The 13,718-nt window shown below is 45.3% G+C and overlaps 1 pseudogene; it reads right to left on the bottom strand.

The window, feature by feature from the left end:
• Window positions 1–2,201: 2,201 nt before the first annotated feature.
• LOC119357463 lies at window positions 2,202–6,579 on the bottom strand (annotated as a pseudogene).
• Between the last annotated feature and the right edge of the window lie 7,139 nt (window positions 6,580–13,718).

Here is a 13,718-nt window from a genome sequence, read left to right on the forward strand (position 1 = left end):
GTTGCTCTTACCTTAATACAAATGAAAGCAGCGCTGCTGCTCTTTGTCAAAAAAAAATTGCACGTGAATTTTGTTTGTTAGTTAATGTACTGGTCCAGCAGCGAGGACTTCAAAAGAGGCGAAATCTCGATATATATCCATACTCCATGTACTCCGTCATGCTGGCCATTGCATTGCATGGAACCCAAGATACTACTACTAGTAGGTATAGTAGGTAGTGGTGGTATTCAATGGTTAAGCTTGTCCACTCCATCCACCATCCAGAACAGGAGTTCAATAAGCCCAATTAGGCTAATTGCAGCCTAGTTGGTAGCTTGGCATTACAAAAACATGACGTGCTAGTTAGCTAGCTAGCTGCTGATTTTTTTAGGCAAAGTTAGCTGCTAATACCAAGGGCGGATCTAGCAGGCTTTGGCATGCAGTGGTCTGGACTAAAATAGGCTCAATTTGGCCTACTTTGCGTTCGGTTGGCTTCGGACTGGTTTGGACGGGCTGAGATGAAGCAGAAAAGTTTGGCCACGAAATTGCAGCATCGATTGATCCATAGCCTATTCCTGCTTCGTGCTGTTAGAAAAGAAAGGGAAATGTCTATTTTTTTTTTTAAGAGGAAAGACCAGCTGAAACCTAAATTAGCTAGGAGGGATATTGTCAAGGGAAAATGGTTATAAACGTCTCTTCAGAAAAAAGCAAGTAAGCTTCACCCAAAGATGGACCCTGCTTATGATATTGCGTAAGAAGAAGCAGAGCAGTGGACCCTGCTTAATAAAAGAGCAATTCCTAACAAAGATGATCATATCTCTGAAGAAACTTCGTCTTAAATCAAAGCTACCTGATCGATCTATGATGTTTTGGCTGTGTGCATCTCAGTTAAGCAGAGGCCGGGTGTAATGCTTAAACCTTTTAAGTAATAATAAAGCGCCATTTATCAAAAAAAAAAGAGAGAAGAGGAGCCAGGCGGGAGGGAGAAGCCGTGAGTTTGGCTGCGCATTTGGTCTTCTAGATCCACGATGTGAAGGCAGGTAGGTGCTTTGGCATGGTCAAAGTTGTTGCGCTAGATTTTAGATGCAAAGAAGCCACCACCATATAAGGGGAGTTCCTACCATCATGACCGGCGCCACTTATCTGAATTTGTTGCGGAAATTGTCTTTGGTCACTGAATGCATCGAAACGCATCGAAAACAGTAGTTGCTGGTTGCTGGTAAGGTGTTGCATGGTAGCTAACCGAGCGATTTTTTCCTTTCATTTCAGTGACATGGATAAATGAAAGGGATTCTGCTTCTGCTTCCTTGACATGTATGGTTAACATCTTCAGTCTTCCTAGTGTAAGCCAAATCTGCTACAGCCAATAGGACTCTCCATTAATCAGTTAACCGCTTGTGGCCTACATATTATCTATGAGTCTAATTCTAGCTAGTAAAAAAGGAACGGTTTCCAGCAACAACCAGTCAAGAGAAAACCGGTCCAAAATTTACAAGCTTATATGATCAACGCAGAACAAAACATAAAGCCGCAGTTTATTATATCACACACACACAGATCACCATTTGCATACAAGTCCAAGGAATTGTTTAGCATTACATTAATCAGTCCATAGCTGACAAATCACACACCACAACACACAAATGAGGAGCAAGAGCAGGAGCAGGTAGGGTGCTCATGCCAGCCAAGCTGAATGCCCTCTCTTATTTATTTGTCTCTTGACTCAAAGCTTGTACCGTACATCATCTATAGAACCAGATGATGCATACTTGCTTTGACGCATTCATGGCTTCGTTGAGCAATGATAGCCAAACAAACCGAATCAAGTCAAACCAAACCAAAGAAAATCAAGCCAAACCAAAGCAAATAAAATCAAACTGAACTGAAGATGCACGACCACACCATGGCAATGCAGATGCATATTTCACACGGACCAATCAAGCAGCATCAAGTAAGACAGCAATCCACACAAACATGTACACTCCAGAGAAAGCTTCAGCTAATTAAGCGCCATAGCACCATAGGATCGACGTGCCAGTAGCGCTCAAAACATGGAAGGAATTGTTTACCTACAATGAAGCATAACAAATTGTTGATGATAAGATTGATTCCTTAAACATACATAGTATCCGAACTAGACTAGTACAGATAGAATGGTAAAAGTAAGTTGGCTAGCACACTAAGTAAGTTACTAATGAAATGAGACATGGACCAAACATATCTTACCTGAGCACGGTGCCTCTTGGCAGGTGGGCTTTCTTGTAGTATCGCGAGTGGCGTGTTTCATAGAGCGAAGGGTCGTGGTTCGCCTCCAGACCGTCCCACTTCAGGTTGTCCCACCAGTCTTTCTCACAGTTCATCCTGGGCCGATGGCTAGTGCTGCCGCTGACGGCTGGCAGGCGGCTAAGGGCCCAGCAGCCCCTGATCTTGACAGTCTCCAAATTTGGTGCGGACATCCTGCTCCCACAGTTGCTGTGTAGAGTGGACAGCTCGTACAGGTGGATCCTCCTTAGCTTGGGAAATCTTATAATTTTGTGCTTCTCTTGGCGCTTGGGGTCCAAAGGGAAGACTTCCTTCAGAGCACCGCAGCACACGATCTCGAGCGTCTCCAGGCTAGGCAGGGTGTCCATATGCTTAGACAAGGGAAGCACATGTATGAGTCTGGGGCAATTGTCCAGGTGCAAGAAGTTTAGGTCTTCAAAGGATTGTCTACCAGGTTGACCTACTGCACTCCAATTCCATATGTAGCACGCCTTCGGGAGCTGGGACGCCCAGAACGTAGACAAGTACACAAAGGTGGATTGGCCATCTCTTACTTGGGGAGTAGCAAAGACAGAGCATAGGTTGGGGCACCTCTCGACACGGCCCCATCGGAGGTAGAACCAGAGGGAACCTTGTGGAAATGGAATGCAAGTGATGGATAAGCTATCATGCACATGAAGCATGTAAGCCCTATCATACACGAAACTAGGGGGTAAAGTAGCACTAGTAGTAGTTCCTTCAATGCTGCTCTGTTCTTGCTGTAGTAATCTCCCCTTCATCTCCTGTTCATCTTGTACTTGAACGTACCAGTCTTCAGCACTTGGAGTACACCGAGGTGGGCAAAGCCATATCCAGCTAATCACGCCTTCATTACCAGCACCAGCCTGCAGGTGGCCTTGAAAATCAACATCCCTTGCATATAAATGACGATAAGGCTGCCGTAGGCTCCCGATTCCTTTAGCAACTTCACTGTCGTCAACAGCAACTCTACTTGCAGGAGATGAATTCATTTCCATATGTATGTTTCCCAAGTAAAATCTTTTTCCGAAGGGCTCAAGAGACCTAAGGAGCCTTGCATCCCTTACAGCGAAGTACCAGATGCACTTACTGGAAAAGATGTCTCGTTGTGCAGCAGCAACAGGAAGAATAAATGATGATCTTGTAGCAGAACTAGTCTCAGTGGTCTTTTCTTTTGAATTATCGTGGCAAAGTAGCGGAGATCGGATGGTGCTGATGTGTAGGTGTAGCCAATACGGAGACGCTTTCATTATGTCTTCTTCTGGCGGCCATAATATTGCACAGAGCTTCTCACAGCCTAGGAGGATGAGACGCTTGAGGTATGGAGCTTCCATTTTACTGAGGTCAAGGGTTTTCACTGCGGTTCCCGAGAGGTCCAGCTCCTCCAGGCTCCACAATTTTCCTATGAGATGTATACTCTTCAACCGAGAACAACCCCGAAAGGAGATGCTAGATATCTTGGCAGATGTTGCAGCTTTGTTGATGAAGCTAAATGACTCGAGCGACAGAGGCAGGACGTCGTTGATGAAGCTAGATGTCGTAAGGCTGTTTGTACTGGACATATTGGGGAATTGTGCTTGATTATTTGTGTCTTCGTTCTTTGTAGGGACCGGATCTGCTGCTGTTACTCGAAGTATTACAAGGCTTGGTCTACCGCCACACAAGTCACTTATGCTCCCATGCTTGACTCCCTCCACATGCAGCTCCCTGAGTTCAACCATCAATCTCTTCATCTTCTCCGATAGCAGCCACCAGCCAGTACCAGTGTGTATACCTCAGATCCAGCACCCACAGCTTCTGGAAACATGACATGTTTTCGTTGTGGCTTGGATGCTCATCATCCTCTGTGATATTTGTGCAATGGTCCAGATGGAGCAATCTTAGTTGGACACAATGGACGAAGGGAGGAGATGCAAAACTGAAGGTGCAATGAGACAAATACAACACATGTAGCTTGCTGCTTTGTGAATGTTGGAACATGGCAACTGGCAATATTGATGTTGTATTTGTTGGTGGTTCATCTGCAGAAAGGAAGAACGATGTGACCTGTGGAGGCAGCACATGAGTGTTATCATTTCGCAGTTCTTTGTGGGTGGTGAAATTCCAGCGGTTAACATGTGAATCATTCAATACATGTAGCAAAAAAGCTGCAGCCTCATCAGATCCTATAACAGGTGAATCCAAGCTCATGTTTCTCTGAAGAGAATTGCCAATGTCCCATGCTGATGCATTATCTTGGCCCTGTATAATACCATCACAGATCCAATAGTTTGGTGCATGGGCATTCAAATCTATAGCAATCAGTGCCCTGTATCTGATGAGGCACTTGATGACTATCTTGTGGCTCATATCATCGGGCTGAACAATCCCAGTGCACTTGGCAACATCCAAAGCCTCCTCATGGAGTATATATCTCATTTTCTCAACATTCCATTCAAGAAAAGAACCAGATAAGCGAACATCTGTCTGACTCTTCATCTTTACCTTTTCCCCATCTTCTAATCTGAGACTCATCCGAAACCTCCCGTGCCAGGTCCACAAGACCTTGTTACCCAAAAGTGATATTACTGGGACACCACACTCATACAAATCAATGTATCTGCTGCTTCCGTTGTGGAAAACCACCAGAAATCTACTGTTATAGAGTTTTCTGAATATTTCCATCCTGATATCTACAATCACCTCTCTGGAGCCTTCATCTTTCCCATTGAAGTCGTCGTCCTCGTCATACTGAGCGAAGATGGCCATCACGGACTGCGGTAGCTCTAGCTCCTCCGCTACTGCCTTTTGCAGAGACCTCATGTTTTTCCACACGGAGCAGTCCACATGGATAACCTTATCAAACATGCTCGATCTTGTTGATGATTTCAGGCGTTGGGCTACCAGATTGAGAACTGCGGATGCTCCCAATCCTTTCCAGCCCTTGAAGTAGATAACGTTTCCTTTGCTTGTATCCTCCAAAACATCAAATATTTCTCCTGCTGCGGCATCGATGTTTTTTGCATGGATCTTAATCTTCTGCAGTGTTCAACAAGAATAACACCAAATGAGGCTCGCCATTTTTAGCTTTATTTCTGCAAGTCTTTCATTTCAAACTACAATGTGCGTCATAACTAAAAAAACCATAAATCAATTAAGACATAACTTATTAACACAAATAAAAGCAAGGATCAAGTGATGCATATAAAATCATGCAAGTGAGTGATAACTGCATAATCACTGATCAAGTTGTAAAAAATTAAGTGCCAAAGACCACACTGAATATGCTATAGATTTTTCAAACTTCAAATGCTAGCAGAAGCAAGTGTAAATAAATAGGAGAAAAAGTTCTCGCCATGATGGCCTTTAATTGTTGGGCATAGCACTACTGAAGATCCGATTGGAGCTCACAGCTCACTAACTAAAGAAATTAAGAAAGTAGGACACAACTCTGCAGCATTAATCACTGAAGATAAAGGTGAGTGTTACATTACCTCTGGAGGCATGATGAATCAAACCAATCTACTATTTTGGCTAGGATCTAGTTCGCACTTAGCAACAACGCCAGCAGCTTCATGTCAAACGATGTGCGGCAGCAAATTCATTCCTTTCCTACACATTTGAACAAGTTAACATCATTTCTCGTTAAAGAATTAGTGACTCGTACAGATTTAGAGAAGGAATTGACTAATCTGTAGATATGTATACAAAATGATTCGGGCTGGTACCTTGATTAATTGCAGCGCTGGCAGAAGCCTAGATAGACCACAGAAGCAAAATAGATCGACGAGGCAGACAAGGAAACTGGACGTTGCAAGGAGACATGTGCCTTGCGTACAAGGAATATGGATATATCTTCGCTAGTTAGCAAGTAAAGGAAACGGAGCTGGCATGTACAGCTATGCTTGCATACACATTAGCTGGCATTCCTTGCGTCTGCTTTGCATGCTTTTTTTGTGTGTTTTATCTCTAAAAAAAAGCTGTGAATTCCTTGCACACCACATCTATAATCATATTCTTTGCTTGTTGGGCTTAAAGATACACAGGGATTTAAAGGTAAAGATAAAAATAGAATGTTACTTTGTTGCCTGTCATCCCGTCAGTTGACCAAGTTATGTATCAGGCTATATCTCGTCAGCCTTGAGTTGCAGAAAATGATGTTTTGGCCACTGAGGATACCTCTGAAACATAAATTTAATTACTAACAAATTTCTATTTGCATGTACTTGTACACCATCTTCATGCCAAAAATTGCATTTGGACCACATAGTTTTACCACACAGCTGTAACTTGCACTGCAGATTTTTCTAAAAAAAAACATCAAACCGGACCAGGTACCATTGTCGTAAAATTCAAACCGGACTAGGTAACGAAAAACGAGCCAGTTCAGTGGTTCGAACCCACATGTATTTCTGCTTCCATGTTGAGGCCCCCTAATTACTTTGCCACGTCAGGGCAACCTCACTCAAGTCAAGCCTATGTCTGTTGATCTTATGTTCTGAACCATGTCCTGAGTGTTCGCAGTCAATATTTATCAGTCTACCAACATTTCCACTTACCAATGAGCAATTAGTTGAGACAGCTTGCAAATAGAATGAGCGAAAAATAACCAAAAACTCACTGTGTAAAAAATTGGAAGCAACTGTACTTCAGTTTCTTCCCTTAAGTTAAGAAACATGAGCAGCTCATTTTCAAAAAAAGAGTATAATCCAGCTACAAAAATGTGATGGCTTAGAGAATTAACATTGTCTCTACTTTTAACAAATACATGTTCTTTAAATTCCTCTATCAAGGAATGAAACACATTAATTCACAGCAAAAGAGAGAAGCAGAAACACTGCTACCCAATTCATGAACTCTATCTCTATCTCTCTCTTAGGCTGTTGAAACAAAAACATATCGACTTGGAAAGAGAGTAATGAAACCGAGGCTTCTAAAGGTTCTATCCATGATTTTAAATCGTTGGCAAAATGGCCACAATCTCAGCTGGGAAAGCTCGGCGCGATTTGCAGGCAGGAGATGGCGGCGGTTTAGGCTGAAATTTTGCTGCCAAAAATGCTGGTTCTATCACAGTATTCTATCATGGAAACAATTAAAGCGAAAACATCAGTTCCCCGCCAGGGTACCGCCGGTCTGCAGTACTGCGATACATATATCTCATGAGACAAGGGGAATTCCATGTTATACCCTGGAGGCGATCCCAATGGTGCAGCAGCCCCTGGCCCCATTGATACATCAGCAATGGATGCAAGGCGTACAGTGCTGCGAGGTCGACGATGCAATTGTTGGCACAACCGGGCGTCCAGTGGCAGTAGCAGTACCAGGGGACGCGCCCTCCGTTTAGCACCAGCGGAGGTAGCTACCACAGTTCAAACTTCACCAAAGAAAAAGGCATATTCAAAGACCTCCTAGCCTAGCCTAGCCTGAGAGAGATATCATCTTCTGCAAAGAATTACCTGGAGTAACTGAGGTGAATGAACGTTAAAGGATGCTAGTCAGCCGTCCCTACTTAAAAAGAGCAATTCCTCCAAAGACGATGATCCCTAGAAATCACCGGATGCGCACACCGCACAGAGAGCAGGCGGGACCATTATCTCTGAAGAAACTTCGTCTTTAATTAAAGCTAGCTCTGCTCGTCTATGGTATTTACTATTTACTTTAGCCTGGCATATAAGAAGAGTAGCCAGGCAAATAAAGCCTGGAATATGGCTCCGGTTGGTGAGGGTCTTTAGTCCCGGTTCATGAACCGGGACTAAAGGGTCGGTACTAATGCCCTGGCCCTTTAGTTCCGGTTCAATCCAGAACCGGGACAGATGGGCCTCCACGTGGCCTGTGCGCTGAGCCCAGGCAGAAGGGCCTTTGGTCTCGGTTGGTGGCACCAACCGGGACCAATAGGCATCCACGCGTCAGCATTTCTGTGGCTGGGGTTTTTGTTTTTTTTAAGAGGGGGGTTGGGGGTTTTGGGGGGTTAATTTAGGTGTTTCATATATTTTGTTAGCTAGCTAATTAATAGAGAGAAGTGTCCTTTCTTTTGTCGTATTTGGTCGACGCTACGTACTATACATACGTATAGAGAGGACTAGCTAGACACGCTAGCTAGCTAGTAAGCAAACAAAGGAAACAGAAGATCATCATGAACATATATGCATACATAGAGAAGTGATATCGACCACCTCTCCTTCTCCGAGAGATTGGTCGAATAACAAGTTCTCATACATCTATCCGACACTACCGGCTACATATATACAATAATTATCTTTTACAAATATAATCTCCTAACATACGGACGCGTGGTCCACATAGTATTCTCCGTCTTCAGCGATCACGTGGTCAAGAAAGAATGCCGCCAATTCCTCTTGAATTGCTCGCAGGCGATCTGGTGCTAGGAGTTCATCCCGCATCCAAAACATCTAATTTTAAGAAGGGGGTCAATACATATATATATATATATGAATGAATGAAACTCAACACAAATGATGGTAATAAAATAAAATTGTGAATATTGTTATTTACGCACTTCATATTGTTTGTGAGAATAGCCCCGCTCACAGGTCGTGTGGCGGATGGACTCGCAAATGTAGTATCCACAGAAATCATTCCCTTGTTCCTGCCACAACCACTTTACAAAAAATAGAGGCCAATCAAACTTATAATTAGCAAGCATGCTAAATAGTATTGATGAAACTAGCGCTTGAATCACTAGGAGATGCGTGGAATATGCTACTATAGTACTTACTTTCGGGTGTCTAAATTGCAGCTTCTTCGGCAGTCCCGGAACTCTTTTAGTGAATTTTCTCTAAAACCTGCCGTACAAAGAAAACAATTACTTGATATCAGAAATGAACAAAGTTGCTGATATGGTGGATAATGATCGATTTAACTTACTTCTCGAGCATTTCAGTCATGTCCGCATATTCCTTGGGATCTTTTCGTTTGGAGTCTAAGACAGTTACTACTCCCTGCTCAAGCTTAATCTCTAGGAGAATATAGTGGTAGCTGCGCACGCATGCATAACTCATCAATATTACATTACTATAACCTGGACTAATAAGGAAAACCGAATATGCCACAAGACAGTAACACTCACTTGAAGTTGTAAGGAAAGAGTATTATATCTTTGTGTTCATTTATTACCAACGATTGTAGCAAGTTGGCCTCAGTATTTTCGGCATGAAATTCAACCTCAGTTGCATCTATGAGATATATGTTAATGAACCCAATATCACCCACTTGTCTTTTCTTCAATTCGGCGATCTTCAATCTGCATAATATAGTGAGAATAATTATAAATACATGCAATGAAAGAGCTGAGTTATATAGAGAGACTTAATGACAGAAGTAGTACTACTTACAGACAGTAGCAGGTGACCATTGCTTTATCGAGGGCCAATTGATTGAAAAACTGATAGAACTCCTCAAATGGAATAGGCAACAGTTCAATTCCAACGAGGTCATGCTCCTTTTTAACTCTCACATACAAAGTACTACTCCCCTCAGACTCTCTGCAGGTTTTCATGTACCAATCATGCAATCTTCGCATCATCGTTGATAGAGATCTTTCATCTTTGACGAGAGGCTTCCCGTACTCGTATCTTTGTTTCTGACCTCCAAGAAATCATAATGTACATCGTCAGGCAGGTAATCTTCAGGATTGCCATAACCAGGCACCATCCTCGGATCGACGATGTCGCAAGCAGGCACCTTGAGCGGGGGGCACGATTGCTTCGCTTGTTCGCTGAGCTGGGCAATTTGTTTCCTAGCTCGTCGTTCTTTCATCCTTTGATCACTTTTAGTACTTCCCGACCTCTCCGCTTCGGCAAATGTCTTTCCAATAATGCGCTCATAGTTTCCTTTCGACGGAGACTTGGGTGGTTTTGTCAGGGCAGCCGGAGTGTGCTTCGCTTTCACCGGCTCTACCTTCTCCTCCGGAGGTGGATGTCTCTTTGCTTTCAACCCTTCAAACCAGTCATCCACTTCGGTCTGCACGATCTTCGCGTTTTCCTCCTCGGTCCTCTCGTACGGTAACTTATCTGGAGTCTTCAGAGAAGGACCGAATCTGTATCTCCTCCCGCCTTTGGCTGTACTGCTAGACGCCGGCAGAGCAGACGGAGCGGATGTCTTCTTTCCTTGCTTACGAGGCGGAGGAGAAGGACTACGACGCGCCGGAGTAGCGGGAGCGGCAGCGAGTCTCTTCCGCCCTTGCTGACGAGGCGGAGAAGCAGGAGGCTGGCTGCTCGGGCGCGCCGGCGCAGGCGGAGAAGGAGGCGGAGTGCCGCCACGCGCCGGAGAAGGAGCCGGCCGAGTGCCCTGATCCTCACTCGTCGGAGGAGGAGGCGGTGGAGGAGGCGGAGTGCCCTAACTCGCCGGAGGAGGAGGAGGAGGCGGAGGCATCCAGTTCGGAAGGTTGATGAGATCCTTCCGCCATAGGCATGGAGTCTTCAGAGCAGAACCCAGCCGATACTCCCCTTCACCGGTACGGTGGTCAAGCCGGAGGTCCTCAAATCCCTCCGTTATTTCATCCACCATCACCTTAGCATATCCTTCTGGAATCGGTCGGCAGTGAAAAGTTGAGTCGGGTTTAGTAGGATAAACAGAGCCAACAGCCGCCTTGACCTTCAAATTGCTCCATTCCGCCATAAGGTGGCAATTTTGAGACTCCGTGATAGCATCCACGGGATAGCTGGCAGGAGCCGTCAAGGCATGCTCCGGCTGAAGCAGCTCGGTGGAAGCCACACTGCTCCTCCGCTGAGATGGCGGGGTAGCTTCGGGGGAAGCTTCGGTAGGTCGTTTGCTCCGTTCTGCTTCACGTTTCTCTAGCCCCATTACCCTTTCGTGCAGCGCCTGCAGTTGGCTCTGCTCCAGTTTCTTCCTCCTCTCCTGGGTTTTGTAACCCCCTACGTCCGGAAATCTAGCCTTCCACGAAACGGAGCCTGGCGTGCCTCGTGTCCGTCCAGGGTGCTCAGGATTCCCGAGGGCCATTGTGAGCTCGTCCTTCTCCCTGTCTGAAACGAACGTCCCTTGCTGTGCTGCTTCGATATATTGCTGAAGCCTCTTGACTGGTATGTCCAATTGATCGTCCGTCCAAATGCACTTCCCTGATACAGGGTCCAAGGTTCCGCCAGCCCCGAAGAACCAAGTCCGGCAACGGTCTGGCCAGTTCATTGTCTCTGGTTCGATCCCTTTATTAAGCAGATCATTCTCAGCCTTGGCCCACTTAGGCCGGGCTATGAGGTAGCCACCTGACCCCGTGCGATGGTGAAGCTTCTTCTTCGCAGCATTTTGCTTGTTTGTCGCCGACATCTTTTTACTCTTTTCCGATGTCTTGTGGGCCACAAATGCGGGCCAGTCATCTCAGATCTTCTCATATTTGCCCTTGAATTCTGGTGTCTCTTTTTTATCGACAAACTTATTCAGGTATTTCTTCCAATTCCTGAATAGGTCTGCAATCTTCTTAAGAGCAAAAGACTTGATTAATGGCTCTATAACTGGCTTCTCCGGATCATCCTCTGGTGGTAGGGTGAAATTTGACTTCAGCTTAATCCAAAGATCATTTTTCTGCAGATCGTTGACATAAGACACCTCAGGGTCTTTGTTCCTAGGCTTATACCATTGCTGGATGCTGATCGGGATCTTGTCCCTAACCAGAACCCCGCACTGAGCAACAAATGCCTTCATTGTCCGGATGGGTTCAATCGGTTGGCCGTCGCGCGCGATTTCTATGATCTCAAACCTTTCATCCGAGCTCAACTTTTTCTTCGGGCCTCGTCTCTTTACCGAAGTTGTGCTCGATCCGGAGGGCTAGAAAAAAGAAACAAAGACGAGAGTTGATTAATATGTGTACATACCAAAACAATGAATGCATCAATTAGCTAGTCAGCATAGGCTTAACTAATATATATACCTGGCCGGACTCAGTTCGGTGATCACCGGAGCCGTCCTCACGGTCTACTTCTTCACCCTCTCCTTCTTGCACCAGCATTGGGTCATCAGAGACATCATAATCATAGCCAGCTGCTTCTTCACCCTCTCCTTCCAGACCATCGGTGTCGTTGAGAAACATCAACGAGCAGACGACATCACTTCCTTCTGCGATTATTTCCCTCAACAACGCTTCTTGTGCTTTGTCTCGGGGCGGGGTGTCCATAGTTTCTACAAATATTTACAACATGGCAATTATTATTCAAACATGACAGATATGGATATATTAGTGGCAAACGTAGAACTAGCTAGCTAATCACAATAAGGAATCATATTAATTAGTGGCCTCTACGCTGCTTCTCTAGGGTTTCGGGTGGCCTCGACAACGCTTCAAGGGTTAGGGGTGGCCTCAAGAACGCTTCAAGGAGGGGGTAATATCAACCCCTCCCCCCACGTGTTGAAGCTATCGGGAGGGGGTATATCGACAACAACAACGACGACACTACATCTATGTCCCACAAGTGACGTGGGCATCGACGCCCGCGTCACTTGTGGGACGTGGATGTAGTGTCCGACACCGACGGCCACATGTATCTCACACCGACGATACTTGCTATTTAATTAGGGTTTCCTCTACCGCTCGGCAACCCTCGACGACTCTCGTTCCCGATAAAAAAATGAGGAAGAAGAAGAAAAAAAAGAGGAGAAGAAAGAATAGAGGAGTTCTACTCCTCTATTCTTTCTTCTCCTCTTTTTTTCTTCTTCCTCTTCTTTTTTTATCCTCTTCTTCCTCTCATGTTCGACGACCCTTGACCCCGATAACATACATCCATTGATATCATTCCATACATACATAGACATCTACATTATATATGAACAAACATCTATGTCCCACAAGTGACGTGGGCATCGACACCCGCGGTAGGGTAGAGGGTCGTGGATCTCCGAGCGTTCGAGGGTCAAGGGGTCGAGGATCACCGAGGGGTCGGGAGGTTGCCTAGTGTCAAAGGATTCAACAAAACCATGTCTTCATCATTAGGCGAAAGTAACAGGTGCATGATGGTACGAAGCTCTCCAAAGTTATTTTGGAACGGAGTCCCAGATAGGATAATTCGCTTTTTGATACAAAGTTCAGCAAGAACCTTCCAAATATCGTTATTTGGAAGGCCTTTGCTGAAATTCGTACAAAAAGGCAAATTATCCTATCCGGGACTCCATTCCAAAATAACTTTGGAGGACTTCGTACCATCATGCCCTGGTTACTTCCGGCTAATGATGAAGCCATCGATTTCTTCAATACTTTGACACTAGGAAACCTCTCTCGACCCCTCGGCGATCCTTGACCCCTCAAACCCTCGACGACCCTAGAACCCTCGACCCCTAGACGACCCTAGAACCCTCGACCCTGCTCGATCCCTCGACCCTATAGAACCCTCGAACCCTCGACCCTGAAACCCTCGACCCCTGACCCCTTAACAACCCTCGACCCTCTACCCTAGTTCCCGACCCTCGACCCCTCGGCGATCCTCGACACCCTTGTTCCCGATAAAAATTAAGAAGAA

Source organism: Triticum dicoccoides, chromosome 2A (assembly GCF_002162155.2).
Source record: "Triticum dicoccoides isolate Atlit2015 ecotype Zavitan chromosome 2A, WEW_v2.0, whole genome shotgun sequence".
Lineage (NCBI taxonomy): Eukaryota > Viridiplantae > Streptophyta > Magnoliopsida > Poales > Poaceae > Triticum > Triticum dicoccoides.